Consider the following 21469-nt stretch of genomic DNA (forward strand, 5'->3'; position numbering starts at 1 on the left):
CAGTCCAGGAGTGGAGAAATCAGGGAAGAATCATTTCAGATCATTTGAAAGTCACATTCAACTGAATGAACTCACTATAAAAGGAGGGTTAGACATTCCTCTTGCAATTTCCAACATTCTCTATCTACCCTAAGACTAACATTAAGGAGAGCTTCCTTGAAATCAAAGTAGTTTTTGCTTTCTTGATCTTTTCCAGCTGTGGAAAGAGTTAAATGTGACATAGTTGCTATGATTGTGAAAGCTCCATAAAGAACATGGTTTAAAGCACATACTTTGGCCACAGTTCATTTCTAAATAACTACAAGAAACTACTGTCTTAACTTTGCTAACCAATGTCAACAAAAGGCGGCTGATTGAGCCAATAATCTGATTCAAAATAGGTGTTATACCCTTTCAAGCAAAGTCTGTAGGTGTTGCCAATTACTATGGCAGTAAATTCTGAACCCTGTGCATTCTCTAAAGTACATTGTTTGTTTGTTTGTTTGTTTGTTTGTTTGTTTTATTGGATTTATATGCCACCCTTCTCCCAAAGGACTCAGGGCAGCGTACAACATTAAAAAACACATATCACAAAAGTTAAAAGGAAATTAGATAAATATAAAAAAAAACTCAATTAATATGACAATAACATTTTAAAAATTTGATAAAATTAACAGGCCAGGCCGGCTTGCTGAAAAAGCCAACTTTTTAGGGCGCGTCGGAAGGACCGGAGGTCAGGGATTATGCAAAGCTCCAGGGGCAGCTCATTCCAGCTCATTCCTCTCATCCAATTTGCTCACCCAACCATTTGTGCATTGAATTCATTTTCCTTAGGAGTTGGGTCATGGAGCCAAGAGAAATAAATTAGCCACACCATTCTTTTTGCTCTTTTCTGCAAGTACAGAAAGCATTTAGCTTTCCTTCCTCCTGATCCTATGTACATATAACAGAAGTCATATTTCAGTTCCATCTCACACTGAATTGCAACCTAATTGTTATTTCCTTGGAATATTTTGGGACTCCCATGTGAGTCCAAGACATTTCTCATCAAAAAAGATAAAAGCATTATCTCTAACTGAGTGGTGGTGACTCGTGAGGTAAAGGATTTTGAATTTTAGGCAAAAATCCAGTAGCTAATTTAAGTCACCCTTCTATTCTAGATCATCACATTGGAAGGAATAATGGTTGTTGCCTCCAGAAAACTCATCAACGTAAACAAGGAGCCCATAATTATTTTCACTTTGTCTTTGTGCTGGAGAAAAAGAACAGCACCCGTAATCTTGACATAGTGTTGAATTTATGTTTAATAATGTAATTCTTCTTGTATCAGCACTTTATGTTAGATTTATTTTTTCCAGAAAATATGATCTTCTAATTCAAAAATCTAATTTGGGGATAATAAAATAACAGAGTTGGAAAGGACCTTGGAGGTCTTCAAGTCCAACCTCCTGCCTAGGCAGGAAACCCCTACACCACTTCAGATAAATGCTTGTCCAATCTCTTCTTTAAAACTTCCAGTGTTGGAGCACTCCCAGTGTCTGGAGGCAAGTTGTTTCACTAATTGCTCTTACTGTCAGACAATTTCTCCTTAGTTCCAGGTTGGTTCTCTCCTTGATTAGTTTCCATCCATTGCTTCTTGTCCTGCCTTCAGGTGGGGAATAGGTTGACCCCCTTCTTCTTTTTTGTCAGCCCTTTAGATATAAGAACCATCATGTCCTCCTTAGTCCTCCTTTTCATTGTTGGAAGAAATGTCCTTCTGGGTTCAATTGCAAATGGGGAAAAAGACACTGGAAACATGGAGACTGCTTGGAAAGATGATTTTAGTGGTGGACAGGACCACATGGTTTGGGGTCCTGGGGAAAAAGGTGATCACATGCTTCAAGATGTTGGGTGAAGAAGAAGAGAGAGAGAGAGAGAAAAGGGGACTTGCTGGGTTTTTTATACTCCCTGTTCGGCCCCACCTCTCTTATTTCCTGTTCCTGTGTAAGAAATGTATTCTGATTGGTTGTCAGACTCCCAGGGGTGGGGGTGGGGTGTTAGCTAACTTTGTAGGTTGTGTGTCTTTTGAGTCCCAAGCTTGGTTGAGTTCCCAGATGCCATGTGGTGAGTTTCTGTTGCAGGCTTTAATCTTATCTTTGTTATGTAGAATAGACTGGCTCAGGCATTTTAATGGCCCCTTGACAAAGGTGGGGGCTATTAAGGGTGAGTCTGTTTCCTGCCTAAAACATGTTTCTCCATTTCTTATCCAGGGAAATATAAATATCTGCCTTTTCAATATTTCCTAGGATGTTTTATTCTTCTAGGAGAATGGTGGGTGCTAACTTCCTACATCATTAGATAGACATATCCAATACTTGCAACTGTTCTTCATATGTTTTAGCCTCCATCCCCTTGATTACTTCCGTCTTCTCACCTTCCCTAGTAGTTTTTAGGTGGGAGTAAACAAGAGGCATTGTAATGAACATACTCTTGTTGGATCCGTTTTGGAAGCTAAGCAAGCCCTTTTAACATGGAAATCCATGTTCTTCCTGGCTCTCCACATGATGTCCTTGGTGCAGTTTACGTTTTATAAAAAGTCACTTCAGGGGAGTGATGTTATGAGCCCAATTTAGGTAGTGTGCAGGATAAGGCTATTAAGAGGGAGAGCAAAGTGGCTGTTCACTGGGTTTTATAGAGTTGTTAAAACAATTGGAGTCAGGAGGCAGTGTTTTAACAAGGAGGAATGTACCTGCCCCAGGATGTGGATCGTCTACAATGACTGAAGTATGTGAATTGACTTTGGGGACCAGCTTGAATGGCTACTTTGATGTAAGGTTGACACACGGAAGCCAATCATTTAATTCAATGGTAAGCAACCTGAACTATTTCAGGTGTTCTGGAACTTGCCTAAATCTGACCTATCATGCCAGTGGTAAAAAATTGTGAGAGCTGTAACAAATCAACTGAAATGCTCTATTTTGCCTCCTTTGGTTAACGTATAACATTATACCTCTGTTTCCAAGTTGGATTTTCAGTTCTCTCATTAGAGCCCTGAGCAATGTAAATATTTTCATCTAATACAGAAATATTTGTTGGATTTCTTTGATTGTGGAAACGTTAATCAATTTCCAAGTTGTCAGGCCTGGAAGCCAACTTTTGCATTTGCCTTCAGCAGTGGTGCATTTCAAAAATTTTTAGAACCTCTTCTGTAGGTGTGGCCTGCTTTGTGGAAGTGGCTTGCCGGCCATGTGACTGGGTGGGCATGGCCAACTTGTAAAATGTGGTGAAACTCAACAACGCTCTTGCTTAGCAACCAAAATGTTGGCTCAGAAACTCTGGCATTTGAAGCACGCAAGTCTTAAAGCTGTCAAGTTACAAGACCCTTGCACCCCTAACCCTTTAAAAAAAAAACCAGGGGTGTTCAAACTTGACAGCTATAAGACTTGTGGACTTCAACTCCCAGAATTCCTCCTCCAGTCATGTTGGCTCAGGAACTCTGGCATTTAAGTGTGCAAGTCTTAAAGCTGTCAAGTTACAAGACCCTTGCACCCCTAACCCTTTAGAAAAAAAACCCCAGGGGTGTTCAAACTTGACAGCTTTAAGACTTGTGGACTTCAACTCCCAGAATTCCTCCTCTCACTCTTCATCTGCATCCTGATCTGGGGCTAGTTTCAAGTGTGGACTGCTGCAGGTTCACCCAGGTTTGGGAGAACCTGTAGTTAACATTATGACCGGTTCGGAGAACCTCCAATCCCACCAGTGGCTGGCCCCACCCATCCCTCGCAGGAATCTCTGTGTGGCCTGTTTTGGATGTGAGCTAAGTGCAAGGCCCGTGCAGAGGCTCTGGGAGTGGGGGAAAACAGGCCTCCTGCAAGTTCCAGCCATTTCCGGCCTCCGTAGGCCTCCGGAGCCTGGGGGAGCAGTGTTTGCCCTCCCAGATGCTCAAGGAAAACCTCTGGAGTCTGGGGAAGGCAAAAACACCTCCCCTCGTGGTGCAGGAGGCTGACTAGGCCATGCTCACCCTGGCCACGCCCACCCAGCAACCGGGGAGAGAACCCATTGCTGAAATCTTTGAAGCCCACCCTGGTTAGTTTCCTGATACCCAGGAGGGAAGTTACTTTCTTCCTTATCATGGATTTAGTTTTTTGACTTTTTTAAAGATTGCTTTAACATTGGCCAGATCGCTAATTGAATCTATATGGCATGAAAGCAGAACATGTTGTATACTTCTGTGATTGCAGGTGATTCAGGGTATATTCCGAGGGTGGAACATAGTTACGTTAGGTAGTATTTTTACCAGCTCAGTGGAAATATCCAGACCAGTTTCTTAAAGTAAAACCATAAAGTCGAACAGTTTATTGTCTTAAAGGCATATCTGCTCCTGCCACTAACACACCTCTTTCCTGTGTTCCCATATCACATTGAAGACATTTTTTGTGACATGGTGCGTAATATAATCTCCTCCAGGCAACATCCCCCATAGACCTAGTTTAATTAAGTCTATTGGAAAAACCTTCTCCAATGGGAAGTCCTTTGTATGTGCATGTAAGTTCAACCTCCAGAGTTCTTCAGCCAGAATGCAGAATGCAGAATTCAAGTTAAAAACGTCCCTTTGGGAAGACTGCGTTAAAATGTAAACCAGTTGTAATAACCTCTTGATTAATTGTATCATCCTTCTCTACAGTGAAACTTTTTAAATAGACTATTGTGTGTGAACGGGTGCCTGTGATATTTATATGTATGATGTAATTGATATGATTTGCATAGGTTCAGTGATGTCAAATTGTTGAATACCGGTAGCTAAATGTAAACTTGTGTGAATTGTCTAGAGCTTTGGAAACAATCCAATTTGTCTGTTGTTAGTGGATTAAACTCTGAAAAATGTTGCCATTGTGTTCCAAACCTCCTAAACAGACATCTGTAAAATCAAAAAAATTACTGTACAGGTAATCCTTGACTTAAACTGGCCACTTAGTGAACAAAGTTGTGATGGATCCCAAAATGCTATTTAAGATCCAGATTTGAAGTTCCAGCGTACACAGATGCATATGCATACATACACACAAATGCTCACATACACAAACACCCCCAAAGTCACATGCTTGGCAACTGGCCATTTATCTCGTTGGCAGCATTCATTAGTCACTTGACTATGACTTATGATGTCTTTGCTTGAAATTGGTATTTACTTCCATTTGTTTCAAAAATATCTCATAGCAAACAAGAGGTTCACTTCCCAATCCTGTTGTTTACTTTATGACTGTCGAATTCACTTAATGATCACAGCACAAATTTGGTGCGGCCACATCATGACTCACTTTGCGACCATCATGAATTATGAACGAAATTGGGTTTGTTCTATAGTTATTGGTTATGGAAACTTTTTGTTGGGATACGATGCTAAATTAAGAAGAACCCCCCCCCCCTTTACAATCCCAGAATTCCTAGCAATTTCGATGACAAGGAAGCACCATCTTTAATGTCAAAGTGCTCTGATTTCTTTAGATCAGAGGTGTCAAACTGGTGTCCCACAGGCTGGAAAAGTCACGTGCAGGCCACGCCCACCCCAGCTCCGCAAAGGCAAAAAAACATTGCAATACGTCCCGTGACGTGATTGAGTTTTAGATGCACACTCTGCCTCCAGCATTTAATCTTTTCCATTCTCCAATTTTGGTGCATTCTGGGAGCCTGTTGGGCAACTTTTCTTTGCCTGAATGGCTCAGTGTCCTTTATGTTCTCATAAAACCATCCAAGGCAACAATTTGATTGACACTTTCCTTGGAGGAAATATGTTGCTTTGAGATTTCTTTTCCTCTTTCTACGTAGCATTTGGACATTCTGTAAACGTATTTGGATGTTTGACCTGTCAAGGCAGAGGGTGAATTTATAACTCAGGTGTGACTCTTTTCTTTTCTTTAATGGTTACTGAAGGAAAGAACAGAAATATCCAATCCACTTGGCTGAAAAATCTATAGAAGCATTTAATAAATGACTGGTTTCAAATTCTGATAGTAGATCAATTGTGTCCGTGAGAGTAATTCTTGCTGGATTATTTGTAGCACACTCAAATTGATTTTGAATGTGACTAAATAGGCCTAAAGTCAGTATAATTCATGTGGGGCTTGGTTTGTTCAAATCAATTATATGTGCGAGAGTTTGCAGTGACACACATTTAGATTCCTAGTTGTAAGAGCGGTGCCGAAAGTCAAACTGGGATTATCTGACAAATTGCTTTGTGCCACATGGTTTTAAAAACTGAAAATGGATATAGGCGGCTGCCATCTTATTTGAGAAAACCCGTGTTTCTCCTTATGATACATAAGAATAGAATAGAATTACAGAGTTGGAAGGGACCTTGAAGGTCTTCTAGTCCAACCCCCTGCTTAGGCAGGAAACCCTACACCACTTCAGACAAATGGATATCCAACATCTTCTTAAAAACATCCAATGTTGGGAGCATTCACAACTTCTGGAGGCAAGTTGTTCCATTGATTAATTGTTCTAACTGTCAGGAACTTTCTTCTTAGTCCTAAATTGCTTCTCTCCTTGCTTTGTTTTAACACCGTGGTGACCAAAACTAGATGCAGTATTCTAAGTGCGGCCTTACCGATGCGTCAGTCTTAGATTTTTTTAAAAAATGGAGACAAAAAGTGTTTTTGATAAACGCTAAAAACTGTTGCATGCTTTTGTGTGAATCTGCATTATTAACTGAAAGTTGTTTTGATTGTGAGAAAATATGAAAATAATATCCCTGGCGTGCAGCTTGAAGGGATGATGTCTCTTTTGACACTTCATCTCATTGTCTGGGCACACCCTCATCATACTAGACAGAAGGCCCATGAGAATAAACCTATCCATTACACTTCCTGCATAGCAGAATCTTAAAGATCTGTTCAGTGGTGGGTTTCTACAGGTTCGGCCCGGTTCGGCCAAACCAGTAGTGGCATGCCGGCCTGGGTCACAGAACCGGCAGCTACCCAGGCTGGCCGTGCCTCCTGGTTCCCCGGTTGTTGCAGTCGTCGCCATCTTGTTTTTGAGTTCTGTGCATGCACAGAACAATTTCTATTGAACTGCACATGCGCACACGCAAAGCACACCCATGAGCAAACTGGTAGTAATGCTGGCTAGAACCCATCCCTGGATCTGTTGGATTACAATCTCCCCTCAACCACCATGACTACCAATGCTCATCCTAGCTATAACCTCCTGCCTCAAAGCGCAACTACAAACTTTGGGAAAAACATTTACCTCAGTGGGACTATTTTCCTATAAATCCACATGGGTTTATCGACTTAACCCAAAATGTGAATGGCAAGTCAACCCATCCCTTGTTATGTTTTGTTTTAAAAATCTGCTTTCCAACTGGCTGTAAATTATCACAATTTTCAGAATGTGATTTCACATTCTGTAGTAAGCGTAATGTGGAGTTTGGTCTTGTTATCTGGAATTAAAAAGAAAAGTGGCAAAGTTTCATACTGGCAAAGAACTGTAATTAAATTTCTATGTAAGGCCTGGCCTCTCCTCCTTATTCAAGAAAGTAAAGACTCTTGAAGCTTAGCATTTCAAAAGGAACCTTTTATTGAATAGAAATGATAGCAGGGCAAAATCAAAGCAGGCTCTGAGGGCCCTCAGGCCACACAATTAGAATAAGAGGAATTAGAAACCCCTCCCAACAGTCAATCAATGTGGATTCAGCCAATCTGCAGGCGTGAAGATGTTATTGTACCGGTCACTCTGAGAAAGTGATAAGGGAACTTTCTCAGGATCATCCTCAGCTGGCTTTCTAGTGATACAACCCACATGCCTTCCTTCCCTCCCCTTACATTCCCCAAAAGGTGAGAAAATGCCGGAGCGCCTAGGCGCCAGGCTAAAGATTATAAATCAACGGTTACAGGATGTAGGATATATAGGAAGGAGAGAGCAATAAAATATAAAAGTATACAAAGTATAATAAAGATGTATATACAGTATAAAGATACAGAAGGATCTTGACAAACTTGAACATTGGGCACTGTCTAATAAAATAAAGTTCAATGGTGAAAAGAGTAAGGTTCTACATTTAGGCAACAAAAACGGAATGCACAGGTACAGTATAGGTGGTACCTTGCTCAACAGTAGTAACTGTGAAAGGGATCTTGGAGTCCTAGTGGACAACCATTTAAATATGAGCCAGCCGTGTGCAGCAGCTACCAAAAAACCCAACACAGTTGTAGGCTGCATAAACAGAGGGATAGAATCAAGATCACGTGAGGTGTTAATACCACTTTATAATGCCTTGATAAGGCCACACTTGGAATACTGCATTCAGCTTTGTCGCCACGATGTAGAAAAGATGTGGAGACTCTAGAAAGAGTGCAGAGAAGAGCAACAAAGATGATTAGGGGACTGGAGGCTAAAACATATGAAGAACGGTTGCAGGAACTGGGTATGTTTAGTTTAAGAGAAAGAAGGACTAGGGGAGACATGATAGCGGTGTTCCAATATCTCAGGTGTTGCCATAAAGAAGAGGGAGTCAAACTATTCTCCAAGGCACCTGAGGGTAGAACAAGAAGCAATGGGTGGAAACTAATCAAGGAGAGAAGCAACTTAGAACTGAGGAGAAATTTCCTGACAGTGAGAACAATTAATCAGTGGAACAGCTTGCCTCCAGAAGTTGTGAATGCCCCAACACTGGAAGTCTTTAAGAAGACGTTAGATAGCCATCTGTCTGAAACGGTATAGGGTTTCCTGCCTAGGCAGGGGGTTGGACTAGAAGGCCTCCAAGGTCCCTTCCAACTCTACTATGGTATTGTATTGTATTGTATAATGAATCAGGGTCCCCCCCCCTTCCCCTGAAGATTGGCAGATTCATGGATCTCTGTTTCAATTTCATTTATTGACGAACTTGATAATAGATCCTATCATAGATATAAAAATGAAGAGAGTATATTTTATTGGCATGTGAGAAATAGACAATAACCTAATGAAGTTAACTCGACTTTACTTTGGGTCAACTCTGAAATCAATACAGAAATTTGGAAGCATCTTTTGACGCTTGCATTGAAAAGCTCTGGGAGATTTCAGGATCTATTCTTATTTGACGTGGTCTCTGAGTTGACTGGTTCTCATGTTCCTTCTGCTTTGCTGAATTTCCTTGACGTTCTTCTTCCATTTTTCCTACAATATCAGCCATCAATAGATTTCTTGTTAGCTACTTTTTTTCTCCCCAGCAGCTTAAGACTACCTGCCCTTCAGGTATGAGGAAGCTCTACTATTGCCTCTGTTGTCCCAAAGGTGCTTGAGACAACTGGACTTTCTGGTTTTTCTTTGAAGACATTTCACTTCTCAACCAAGAAACTTCTTCAGCTCAGAGCTGAAGCTCCTTGGATAAAAAAATGAAAGTGAAGCTCAGACTTGAAGAAGCTTCTTGGATGAGAAGTGAAACATCTTCAAAGAAAAACCAGTTGCCTCTTGAAAAAGCACCTTTGGGACAACCATGACCTGGTTGACTGAGAATCTCCATAGACATATAGCCTCTATTCTTCTTCCAGTAAATGTTTCCGTTTCTGATCAGAAGCTCTGAACAACTAATCTTCCAAAAGTGTCCTCAAAATGTTTTGAATGAAGTGATAATGCTTTAGTCCAGTGACACAGTGAATAGCTTATATATTGTCACCATTCATGGCCATGCTCTGAAGTCTCCATTTATTTTACCCAACGGCAGAGAACTGACTTCGACACATCTGTGTGTATTTCTGTGTCTGAATGTCTGTGTATGTAAGGGAAAGGAATTTTGGAGGTAGTCATGACAAATGCTGGAATAGAAAAAAAGTGTATTTAACTGGTAAATGTAAGTAAGGCATGCTGCAAGGAATAACATTTACTACTTTTCAAAAATTCATCTCACTTTCTAAATGAAAAAAAAGGTTGCCCATTGACCACTGGATTTCTTGTTCTCATTTGCAAGTAATAGCTGATCTTTCTATTGATTAAGATAATAAACCATGAACTGTTTTTTTAAAAGATGGGTTTATCAGCTTTTGGTATCATTTGAGATTGCATTTGGCTCCTTTTGTAGTTTTTAAATTGTAAGCCACCCAAAGTCACACCTTTGAGATGGGTGGTTATATATAGGAAAGATTCCCCTCGCACATATGTGCTAGTCATTTCCGACTCTAGGGGGCGGTGCTCATCTCCGTTTCAAAGCTGAAGAGCCAGTGCTGTTCGAAGATGTCTCCGTGGTCATGTGTCCAGAATGACTAAAAGCCAAAGGTGCACAGAATGCTGTTACCTTCCTACCAAGGGTGGTTCCTATTTTTCTACTTGCATTTTTACATGCTTTCAAACTGCTAGGTTGGCAGAAACTGGGACAAGTAACGGGACTTCACTCCGTTACTCGGCCTAGGGATTAGAACGGCCGAACTGCTGACCTTTCTGATCAACAAGCTCAGTGTCTTACCACTGAGCCACCGCGTCCCTTTTGGGTGGTTATATAAATCTCAATAAATAAAGCAGGCCCAGTTCACAACCAATCAGGAAGGGGGGAAACGGAGAAAGCTTTTAGTGGCCCGAGAAGCAAATTGTTCTGTTCTGAAAAAGAGGCAAATTTTGTTGGTATCGGTGCAAGTCATAGCCCATTTCTAGAAGTTTGATGTGCTTCGATTCCCATGGCTCAAAGGTTCTTTAGCACACACAGATGGTACATGTTGCACTTGTTTGCAACTCCTAAAAGGAATTCTGATTTTTCCTGGGATGGTATGGCTTCCCTCTGCAGCTGCAATTCATTCTTGGAAAAAATAAAGATTTGGTTTAAAGTTTCAAACAGCTGCTACTTGGACTAAGTCGCACTCCAAAGCACCTTGGTATTAAAGTGTTCAGTAAACAGATTTACTTGTTTTCCTAAGAGGCTATTAATTCTGGCTACTATACTCTGTTTCCCCGAAAATAAGACCTCCCCAGATAATAAGCCCAATCGGGCTTTTGAGTGCATGTGCTAAAATAAGCCCTCTCCTAAAATATTTAAATGCATATGTAGCCAGTCCCTGCCATTTCCTGGGGGGAACATGCTTCATGCACCCCACATGCACCTGCCATCTACGCAGAACAGCCTTACGAAGGCCGCTCCCACAAACCTTAGCTACCTCACCCCTTCTCTTAGTGGCAGCCGCAAAAAGAGCAGCAGGCCCAGGGACGCTAGAGCTGGCAAGAGTGTGCCAGAAACAGAGACAGAACTTCCATGCCTCTCTGGATCAGCTGATCCACGGGCCACAGGCCGAGGTTAAGGGGCCTCCTGCACCTCAAAAATAATAAGACCTCCCTGAAAATAAGGCCAAGTGCTTTTGGGGGGGTGTCAAAAGAAAATAAGACCCTATTTTATTGGGGAAACACAGTAAATTTCTCCTCTGTACCTGTTCTGATGCTATGAGCCCTACTGATTTGACCTTCCCTCCCCCTCATAGGGAACCCTGCTAAGGAACATCCTTAGTTGTTATTGTATTTGGTTCGTACAAGGGTCGTAGGCTACCAAGTATGATTGATAGCCTATGACTGGAGAAGCGCAGGTAACTCAATGATAAACCTACCTTACAAGGGTCATGGGAAGATGAAACGAACAGAGATTCCCTTGGCTGAGTTCCTGTGGGAAACAAACAGTTTGGTGTGGTGGTTAAGGCATCAGGATAGAAACTAGGAGATCTTGAGTTCTAGTCTCCCCTTGGGCAAGAAGTCAACTGGGTGACCTTGGGCCAATCATGCTCTCTCAGCCCTGGGAAAGAAACAACGGCAAACCACTTCCAAGAAACCTTGCCAAAAAAACCTAAGGGACTAGTCTGTGCAGTTACTAGGAGTCAAAAACTGACTAAAGAGTGCAAAAAAAGAAAATAATACATATTTACATCTAATACAAATTGTTGTTAGGAAATCGTGTCCGACCAATCGCAATCCCAAGGGCAATGTTTCCCCAGGCCTTCCTGTTCTCTACCATCTTCTGGAGTCCATTTAAGGTCACGCCTACTGTTTCGGGGACTCCATCCATCCACCTCATTCTCTGTCGTCCCCTTCTTCTTTTGCCCTCAATCTTTCCCAGCATTAGGCTCTTCTCCAGTGAGTCCTTCCTTCTCATTAGGTGGCCAAAGTATTTGAGTTTCATCTTCAGGATTTGGCCTTCTAAAGAGCAGTCAGGGTTGATCTCCTCTAGGACTGACTGGCTTGATCACCTTGCAATCCAAGGGATGCGCAGGAGTCTTCCCCAGCACCATAGTTCAAAGGCCTCAATTCTTTGGCGCTCAGTCTTCCTTATGGTCCAACTTTCACAGCCATACATTGCAACTGGGAAAACCATAGCCTTGACTAGACGCACTTTTATTGGCAGGGTGATGTCTCTGCTTTTTAGTATGCTGTCTAGATTTGCCATAGCTTTCATCCCATACAATTTACATTTCTTCTATCATGGCATACTTCTGCAAGTAGATTCCTTTAGAGCAGGATCCGATTTCTAAAATTTAAGCCCTTGAAAATGGGGAATATCTTGAGCAATCTGTCTGTCAGCTGATCAATAGATTGTATCTCCATCTTTCCACAGAAAGGCTGCACATTATTATGCTTCCAAAGCCATTCACTAGGAATGGATGGGGGGTAGGGTGTGTGTGTGTGAAATTTCTTTATTTCATTAGGGTTGTATTCAGATGCAAATGAAATGCATTTTGTCCCCTGCTCCTTACGGTTTTGCATTTTTGGATCAGCACACAGCCTGAAATTTGCTTGCCTTTTGAAATTCACAGTTCTCTGAATTTTCAGAATGCAGTTCAATAATAACGATTAGTGACCATCTAAGGCAGTGGTTCTCAACCTTCCCAATGCCGTGACCCTTTAATACAGTTCCACATGTTGTGGTGACCCCCAACCATAAAATTGGTGTCTCGGTTCCTAAGATCATCAAAAATATGTGTTTTCCCATGGTCTTAGGCGACCCCTGTGAAAGGGTCGTTTGACCCCCAAAGGGATCCCCACCCACAGGTTGAGAACCACTGATCTAAGGTGCTAGTGGGGTCGGAGGGGAGGGGGGGGGGCAGAAATTAACAAAATGCTTGGCTTCATGAGAATAACCATAAAAATGCATGATACCGGCAAAAATAGATTTGCAAAGGCTGTGGATGCTGAGGCAAAACTGGAAACCAATCTGCCCATATTTGGAAGCATTTGCATCCAATTTGCATGCAGACATGCAAACGAGTGTGTGAACTTTGTGAGGGGGAAAAAATGCTACCTCTCAGCCCAACCAAACTGATAACTTTGGAAGAATGTGAAACTTGGAAAACCTGAAATTGTCCCACACGTTTATTGCTTCCATTCAAAGGAATTGGATTTTGTTCTCTTTCCTGGAGAGAATGAGGAAATGCTTTTTGCCTCCCACGGATTTATGCTGCGTGTCTAGAACTGTGCGGAGGTATGCATGGATGTCCCTGTGCTTCTCTGTGCTGCTCATTGTCATACCTGCACCAACAGATGTTGCCCCTCGGGTCTCACTTGGCACCTGTAACAGCCCGAGGCCTAACGGGTTACCCACTCCTATACAGGTGGCTCTTGGACTTCCGACCATTCATTAAACAACCATTCAAAGTTAGAACTGAAGAAAATGACTTCTTATGACCTGGTCTTGTACTTATGGAAATTGCAGCATCCCCATGGCCGTGTGATCAAAATGTGGACCCAGTCATGTGCCTGTGACTGTTGCAGCATCCTGGATTCACATGATCACTATTTATGACCTTCCCTGAGGTCTTCCAACAAACGAAGACAGTCAGGGAAATCAAACTAGTTTTGGTTGCCACATTGCAAAAAAGATGTTGCGACTTTGGAAAAAGTGCAGAGAAGAACAACCAAGATGATTAAAGGCCTAGGAGACTAAAACATGTGAAAAACGGTTGCAGGAAATGGGTATGGCTAGTCTAGAGAAAAGAAGGATTACAGGTGATATGATAGCAGTAGTCCAGTATTCCAGGGGCTGCCATAAAGAGGAGGTGGTCAATTTATTTTCCAAAGCACCAGAGGCCAGGACAAGAAGCAATGGATGGAAATTAATCAAGGAGAGAAGCAGCCTGGGATTAAGGAGAAACTTCCTAACAGTGAGGACAGTTAGCCAGTGGAACAGCTTGCCTTCAGAAATTGTAGGTGCTTCATCACTGGAGGTTTTTAAGAAGACACTGGACAGCCACTTGGTATGGTATAGAGCCGTGATGGTGAAGCTATGGCATGCGTGCCGGAAGTGGCACGCAGAGCCGTCACCCGTTGCTCTTCCAGGTTCTGGCGTGCTGGCCAGCTGATCTTCACATGCACGGGGGTGCCAGAAACCGGAAGAGCAGCCGCCCGGCATCCATGCGCACACCGGGAAACTGCTCTTCTGATTTCCACTGTGCACATGCGCATCAGCCCCCTGGTTTTCCAGTTTCTAGTGTGCATGCATGCACGAAGGCCAGCTGGCCAGTGCACATACATATGCCTGAAACTGGAAGATCATCTTCCCGGCCTGCGCTTGCACACTGGGTGGCTGCTCTTCCAATTTCCAGGGTGCACATGCACATCAGAAACTAGAAGACCAGGTGGTCGGTGTGTATGCGTGCACCAGAAATCAAAAGAGCAGCTGCCCGGCGCACACAGGCACACCGGGCAGCAGTTCCTCCGGTTTCTGGCACGTCTACGCGTGCTCTCGTTTCAGCACTTGATGCCAAAAAGGTCCGCAGGCACTGGTATAGGGTCTCCTATTGGAGCAGGGGGTTGGATTAGAAGACCTCCAAGGTCCCTTCCAGCTCTATTCTGATTGATTGACTAACTTAATAATCTTAATAACTATGTGATTCACTTCATGACCGTGGTGATTTGCTTAACAACCATGGCAAAAAGGTAATAAAATAGGGCACAACTCACTTCAAGACTGTTTTGCTTAGCAGTGGACATTCTGGTTCCAGTTGTGATCATAAGTCGAGGACTACCAGTATTTCTCCAGTGTTGCTTTGGATTTAAAACTGGCTCGATGTTTGGGATAGAATAGAATAACAGAGTTGGAAGGGACCTTGGAGGTCTTCTAGTCCAACCTCTTGCCTAGGCAGGAAACCTTATACCACTTCAGACAAATCATTGTCCAATCTCTTCTTTAAAACTTCCAGTGTTGGAGCATTCACAACCTCTGGAGGCAAGCTGTTCCACTGATTAATTGTTCTAACTGTCAGGAAATTTCTCCTTAGTTCTAGGCTGCTTCTCTCCTTGATTAGTTTCCGCCCGTTGCTTCTTTGTCCTGATGAAAAAGCTCGTGATCAATATATATATATATATATATATATATATATATATATATATATATATATATATATATATATATATATATATATATGTATATATATAAAGGAACTCGGGAATACCTACAGCTAAACACGATGTGTGGCTCCTCCTTGGGGGGAATACGAAGGTAAAAAGAGTGCCCCTTTTTATATCATCGTAGTGTGGAGGCGCACCATCTGTTATTTCGATGCAGCAGGGAGCTTGGAGTTTGCCACAGCCTATTTTGTCTCGTGATGATGTATTCTCGTGCCAGAGTTACCATGGGAGCCTGGCGGGGGTGGGGGCATCTCTACTCTTAATTGTTAAACATTTCTGCACACACTTGCTGACATCTGTGAATTGGATTTCGCAGATTTTATGTTATCCCCTCCCCTCCGCTTTCCCTGTGTTTATAATTCAAGGGTTCTGCAGTAGTGTTTTTGTGCTTTGGTGACCAGAGGTAGCCGTGTTTTTGTTGTTGTTTGGGAACTTTTCTGAGCCTAGAGCCATTCGTATGCAACGTCAGGGTATCATTCCCTTTTGTGTCCAAATTAAAAAGGGCCAAAATCCAAATGGATCAGGAAACCTCACAGATCATGCTGGAAAGCAGGAGACCGTGATCTCTAGTATTCGTTCCTCCTCAGGCCTGAAAGCCAGCTGGACCAGTCACCCTCTCTCTCAGCGCAATCCACCTCACAGGGTGGTGGTTGTGGCCAAAAAAACATGAGGAGGAAGGTATGTTGGATATGTTCGCCTCTTTGAGTTATTTGTAAAAATAATAAAGATGGGATGCAGATAGGCAGGCAGGCAGGCAGGCAGGCAGGCAGGCAGGCAGGCAGGCAGGCAGGCAGGCAGGCAGGCAGGCAGGCAGGCAGGCAGGCAGGCAGGCTGGCTGGCTGGCTGGCTGGCTGGCTGGCTGGCTGGCAGGCTGACTGACTGACTGACTGACTAATTGACTGACTGACTAATTGACTGACTGACTAATTGACTGACTGACTCACTCGGTGCTGCCCTACTTGCCACTCTAGGATCAGTTTCTGGATATGTTCGCCTCTTTGAGTTATTTGTAAAAATAATAAAGATGGGATGCAGATAGATAGATAGATAGATGATAGATAGATAGATAGATAGATAGATAGATAGATAGATAGATAGATAGATAGATAGATAGATAGATAGATGATAGATAGATAGATAGATGATAGATAGATGATAGATAGATAGATAGATAGATAGATAGATAGATAGATAGATAGATAGATAGATAGATAGATAGATAGATAGATGATAGACAGACAGACAGACAGACAGACTGACTGACTGACTGACTGACTGACTGACTGACTGACTGACTGACTGACTGACTGACTGACTGACTGACTGACTCGGTGCTGCCCTACTTGCCACTCTAGGACCAGTTTCTGGATATGTTCGCCTCTTTGAGTTATTTGTAAAAATAATAAAGATGGGATGCAGATAGATAGATAGATAGATAGATAGACAGACAGACAGACAGACAGACAGACAGACAGACAGACAGACAGACAGACCGACCGACCGACCGACCGACCGACCGACCGACCGACCGACCGACCGACCGACCGACCGACCGACCGACCGACCGACCGACCGACTGACTGACTCGGTGCTGCCCTACTTGCCACTCTAGGATCAGTTTCTGGATATGTTCGCCTCTTTGAGTTATTTGTAAAAATAATAAAGATGGGATGCAGATAGATAGATAGATAGATAGATAGATGATAGATAGATAGATGATAGATAGATAGATAGATAGATAGATAGATAGATAGATAGATAGATAGATAGATAGATAGATGATAGATAGATGATAGATAGATAGATAGATAGATAGATAGATAGATAGATAGATAGACAGACAGACAGACAGACAGACAGACAGACAGACAGACAGACAGACAGACAGACAGACAGACTGACTGACTGACTGACTGACTGACTGACTGACTGACTGACTGACTGACTGACTGACTGACTGACTGACTGACTGACTGACTGACTCGGTGCTGCCCTACTTGCCACTCACCAGTTTCTGGATATGTTCGCCTCTTTGAGTTATTTGTAAAAATAATAAAGATGGGATGCAGATAGATAGATAGATAGATAGATAGATAGATAGATAGATAGATAGACAGACAGACAGACAGACAGACAGACAGACAGACAGACAGACTGACTGACTGACTGACTGACTGACTGACTGACTGACTGACTGACTGACTGACTGACTGACTGACTGACTGACTGACTGACTGACTGACTCGGTGCTGCCCTACTTGCCACTCTAGGATCAGTTTCTGGATATGTTCGCCTCTTTGAGTTATTTGTAAAAATAATAAAGATGGGATGCAGATAGATAGATAGATAGATAGATAGATAGACAGACAGACAGACAGACAGACAGACAGACAGACAGACAGACAGACAGACAGACAGACAGACAGACAGACAGACAGACAGACAGACAGACAGACAGACACAATTAGACAAAATTGGTGCTGCCTTACTTAACCACTCCAGGACCAGTTGTAGGGTAATGGTGAACACAGTTGACTAGACGTGGGAGGCGAAGGAAGGGCATCCTCAAGATGGGTGTTCTCTGATTCTGGGACAGCCATTCTCTCTTATAGCCCAACCTCCCAAGAGGGATGTGATGGATATAATAGGAGGAACATTGTGAATCACCTTCTTTTGCTCCTAAATGAAAGGTGGGATGGGAAGGCAATAAGCCCGTTGGCTGAAGCTCTTTGATCTGCGTTGTACTTTCTCTTCCTTGTGAATCTGTATGAACTTGTGTCCACAGTAAGTTCATAGTAAGTTCACAATAAGCCCAGAATCCAGGCATGTTAAATCACATTGCGATTGAGCACATGCATTGTGCTGTTTTCTCTTGCGCTGCTTTCCCTTGTGAAAGGGAAAGTTTTGCCGTGACGGCCAGCCAGGGTTATGCTTCATGGTGCTCCAATAAGCCAAGGACAAACTTTGTTTCAGTACTGCTTAAATCCTTGGGGTATTAAAGATCAGTCCTTGATTTGAACATAATGCCACCAGTCTATTTAATTGATCCATGTGCAAACAACAAGGTTGCGCGTACCACCCCATTCTCTATACACTAGTGTGTTTGTCTTAAGTAAGGTACAGATGGCAGCCAGTGGCAGCCAGCCAGCCAGCGTCTTTCTCTGCCTTCATCAATCGTCTCTGCCTTACTAGAAAGTCTTTGTGGGGAATCCTCTTTAATCATGGCTCAGTTCGGAAGACAATTGTCATCCAGGTCTCTGCAGGGATATCTGGTTATCTGTTACCTTCAAGTCACAACCATCTTGCAGTGTAGATTTGTCATAGAGTGTGAGGATCCCCAACTTCATGCTCTCATGCACTGTTACTCAACCTTGGCAACGTTGTAAGTTATGTGGACTTCCAACTACCAGAATTCCCCGGGCACCATACTGGGATTTCAAGTCCACACACATACTTCTTGATTTATGACCGTAATGGTTGTAAGTCATTGTGGTTGTTAAGTGAGACATGCTAGTAATTGCCTCACTTAGTAACCATAATCAGTTCTATCCAGTGGTGGGATGCAACTGGTTTAACAATTGTTTCAGTTGAAACAGCTGACGGGGGGGGGGGGGAATCCGCTGTGCCCCGCGAATCAGCTGAGCTAAAAAACAGGGAACTATAGGACAGGAAATGGCGGGTGGGCGGGGCCAACTGCTCACCGCAACTACCAGTTCGCCCAAACTGGCTGAATCCCACCCCTGGTTCTATCCCCCTTTGTATCTTGGGTTGAGGGGAGGAAGAGGATACTCTGGGAGGACTAGTGAAGGCCCAGACCCTCACTGCAGCACCTCCCCAGTTTATATGCGGCCTCCCCGGGCCTCCCCCATGCCCTTAGCCTTCTGGAAGGAGAACTGGGCAATTCATCCCACGCCCTTCTTATACAATACAGACTCTTCATGGCGCCACCCCCAAAACAAGCACCACCTGGGGAGAGGCTGCAATTCTCAGATTGTAGAAAATCCACAAGGGCAGATCTGCAGAAAAGGGATGTGGTCTGAGCTATGATGGGGGTGCAGGAGGAGGCCATGGGACCCGGTGGGGTGGGAAGCTGCAGCGACCCAACAGGGCAGAATGGTGGGTGGAAGATAAGGGCAAGCAGATTGCCAAGCGCCTGAATCTCATTCATGTGACTGTAGGGGTGCTGCAGCAGCTATAACTTTGGGTACAGTCCCTTTCTTCAACGCTGTCGTAATTTCGAACACTGAATGAACAGTCGTACGTCGAGGACCGCCTGTCTTCGAAAGCTGCCATGGTTGAAAAGCTCTGCTCTAACCATTAGCTAATCGGATGCGGTGGCTCAGTGGCTAAGATGCTGAGCTTGTCGATCAGAAAGGTCGGCAGTTCAACGGTTTGAATCCCTAGTGCCACATAACGGAGTGAGCTCCCATTATTTGTCCCAGCTTCTGCCAACCTAGCGGTTTGAAAGCACGTAAAAAAATGCAAGTAGAAAAATAGGAATCACCTTTGGTGGGAAGGTAACAGAGTTCTGTATGCCTTCGGCATTTAGTCATGCCGCCTACATGACCACGGAGACGTCTTCGGACAGCGCTGGCTCTTCGGCTTTAAACGGGGATGAGCACTGCCCCCTAGAGTCGGGAACGACTAGCACATATGTGCGAGGGGAACCTTTACCTTTTAACCATTAGCTCAAGTTAATGCCAACCCTGGAAAGCTTTTTCCTGCCTCTGTTTCCTTTCTGATGGGGAAGTTCCCATTTGTTCCATCTGGCTCTGGCTTTGTGGCTGGAGGGTTTTAGAGAAGTGCTTGCCGAGGGCGCCCAGTTGGGGAAGTCTGGCTGTAAATTACTACCTTGTCTGGTAGAGGCAGCAAAAGGTGGGGCCTGATATGTGCTTGCTTAAAGCCTCCTTCACACAGACGGGCACTGCTGTCTTCCCGGTGAGTCATCCTCATTATAGCTTGCAGCTCCTTGAATTCCAGCTCAGCAGTGCGAGGGAGTCTTGGAGAGGTTTCTAAGAGAGTGGCGGAGGTGTGCCTTCTGTCCTTTAGTGTCTAAAAAGGAACATACATAAGGAAGTGGTTTGGAAGGATCTCCTTCCCAGCTGGGAGAGAGGAAAGTGGCTGCATGGCTCCTGGATCTAGGATTGCTCTGAGTAGAAGGAGAAAGGTAAGCAACAGAAACCCCCCCCCCCCAAAACCTTGCGATGCCTTCTCTCCATACGGAAAACCTGCACTGTATTAATGGGCTGCTTCCACCTTGTGCTGCAGGCCTGCAGCTGAGGCTCCTCCATAGAAGCAGATGCGTTGTCGTTTACTCCCTCATTAGCATTGTGGCATTTGTCTCTTTTAGACGGGTAGTCAAAGCAGAGGCTACCTAATTAACGTAGGCCACAAGAGAGCAGAAAATGGACATGCGGAATATGGGGATTGAAGGCGATGCAAAGGTTTAAAAAGAGACATTAAGGGGGTTTCTTCTTAACAGGGCAGTCTGTCTGTTCTTCCTTTCCTACTTCCTGTTTTATTTAGTGTTCCTTCTTCCTCTTAGGAATCTCCACAAAGAATTGCTTACACCGTCGTAGGAAGCCCCGGGTGATGCTGTGCACGCATTTTGTGGTCTTCAACATCCCTCCCCTTTCTTCCAGGGTTGCCCTAACTTCTGCCTTTGAACATGTGTATAAAACAAGCCAGGTTTTCCTACCTGTAGGCCTCATCTCTCTTTAAAGCCACCCGGCAATCCGTCTAAACTATCAATCCGGTGGCCGCATTGTACAAATCAAATAAGTGAGTCAGTTTAAAAGTTATATAATGGGGGAAAAAATGTTTCTTTGCTTGGAACTTCCTGCTAGGCAATGTTTACAGGAAGACAAGGCAGAAAAGGATGATGATTATTCTGTCTGCTTTTAACAGATGAACAGAGTTGGAAGGGACCTTATAGGTCATCTAGTCCAACCCACTCACCCGCAAGCATCCCCTTTTGTTTGAGCGCCGTTTCTTCGGTCCTCTAGCTAGTTCACTCTGTGTTGCTCTCTCCCATTGTAAACAGTAAAACACATTTTTCAAAGCTTTTTTTTTTAATGACCTCTGGGCATTTAAAAATGTGTCTCTTTGTGGCTCAGTAACCGTTTGTTGAAACGCTGTGCAAAATGAGATTCCAAAGAGAGCT

General features: G+C 43.5%; 1 protein-coding gene across 7 annotated transcripts in view; it reads left to right on the forward strand.

Annotated features, from left to right (window-relative positions):
• Positions 1-21469, forward strand: part of NEDD4L (NEDD4 like E3 ubiquitin protein ligase) — a 344860-nt gene that overhangs the window by 132176 nt on the left and 191215 nt on the right. Inside the window, exon 1 of one of the 7 annotated variants that reach the window (XM_081945713.1) lies at positions 20235-20473. The exons of the other annotated variants lie outside the window; for them this stretch is intronic. The gene's annotated coding sequence lies outside the window, so the exon portion shown is untranslated. Of the gene's footprint in view, positions 1-20234; positions 20474-21469 lie in introns of those variants that run through there. 7 annotated transcript variants of the gene reach the window in all.

The sequence above is a fragment of the Natrix helvetica genome (assembly GCF_964273705.1).
Source record: "Natrix helvetica genome assembly, chromosome: 2".
Lineage (NCBI taxonomy): Eukaryota > Metazoa > Chordata > Lepidosauria > Squamata > Natricidae > Natrix > Natrix helvetica.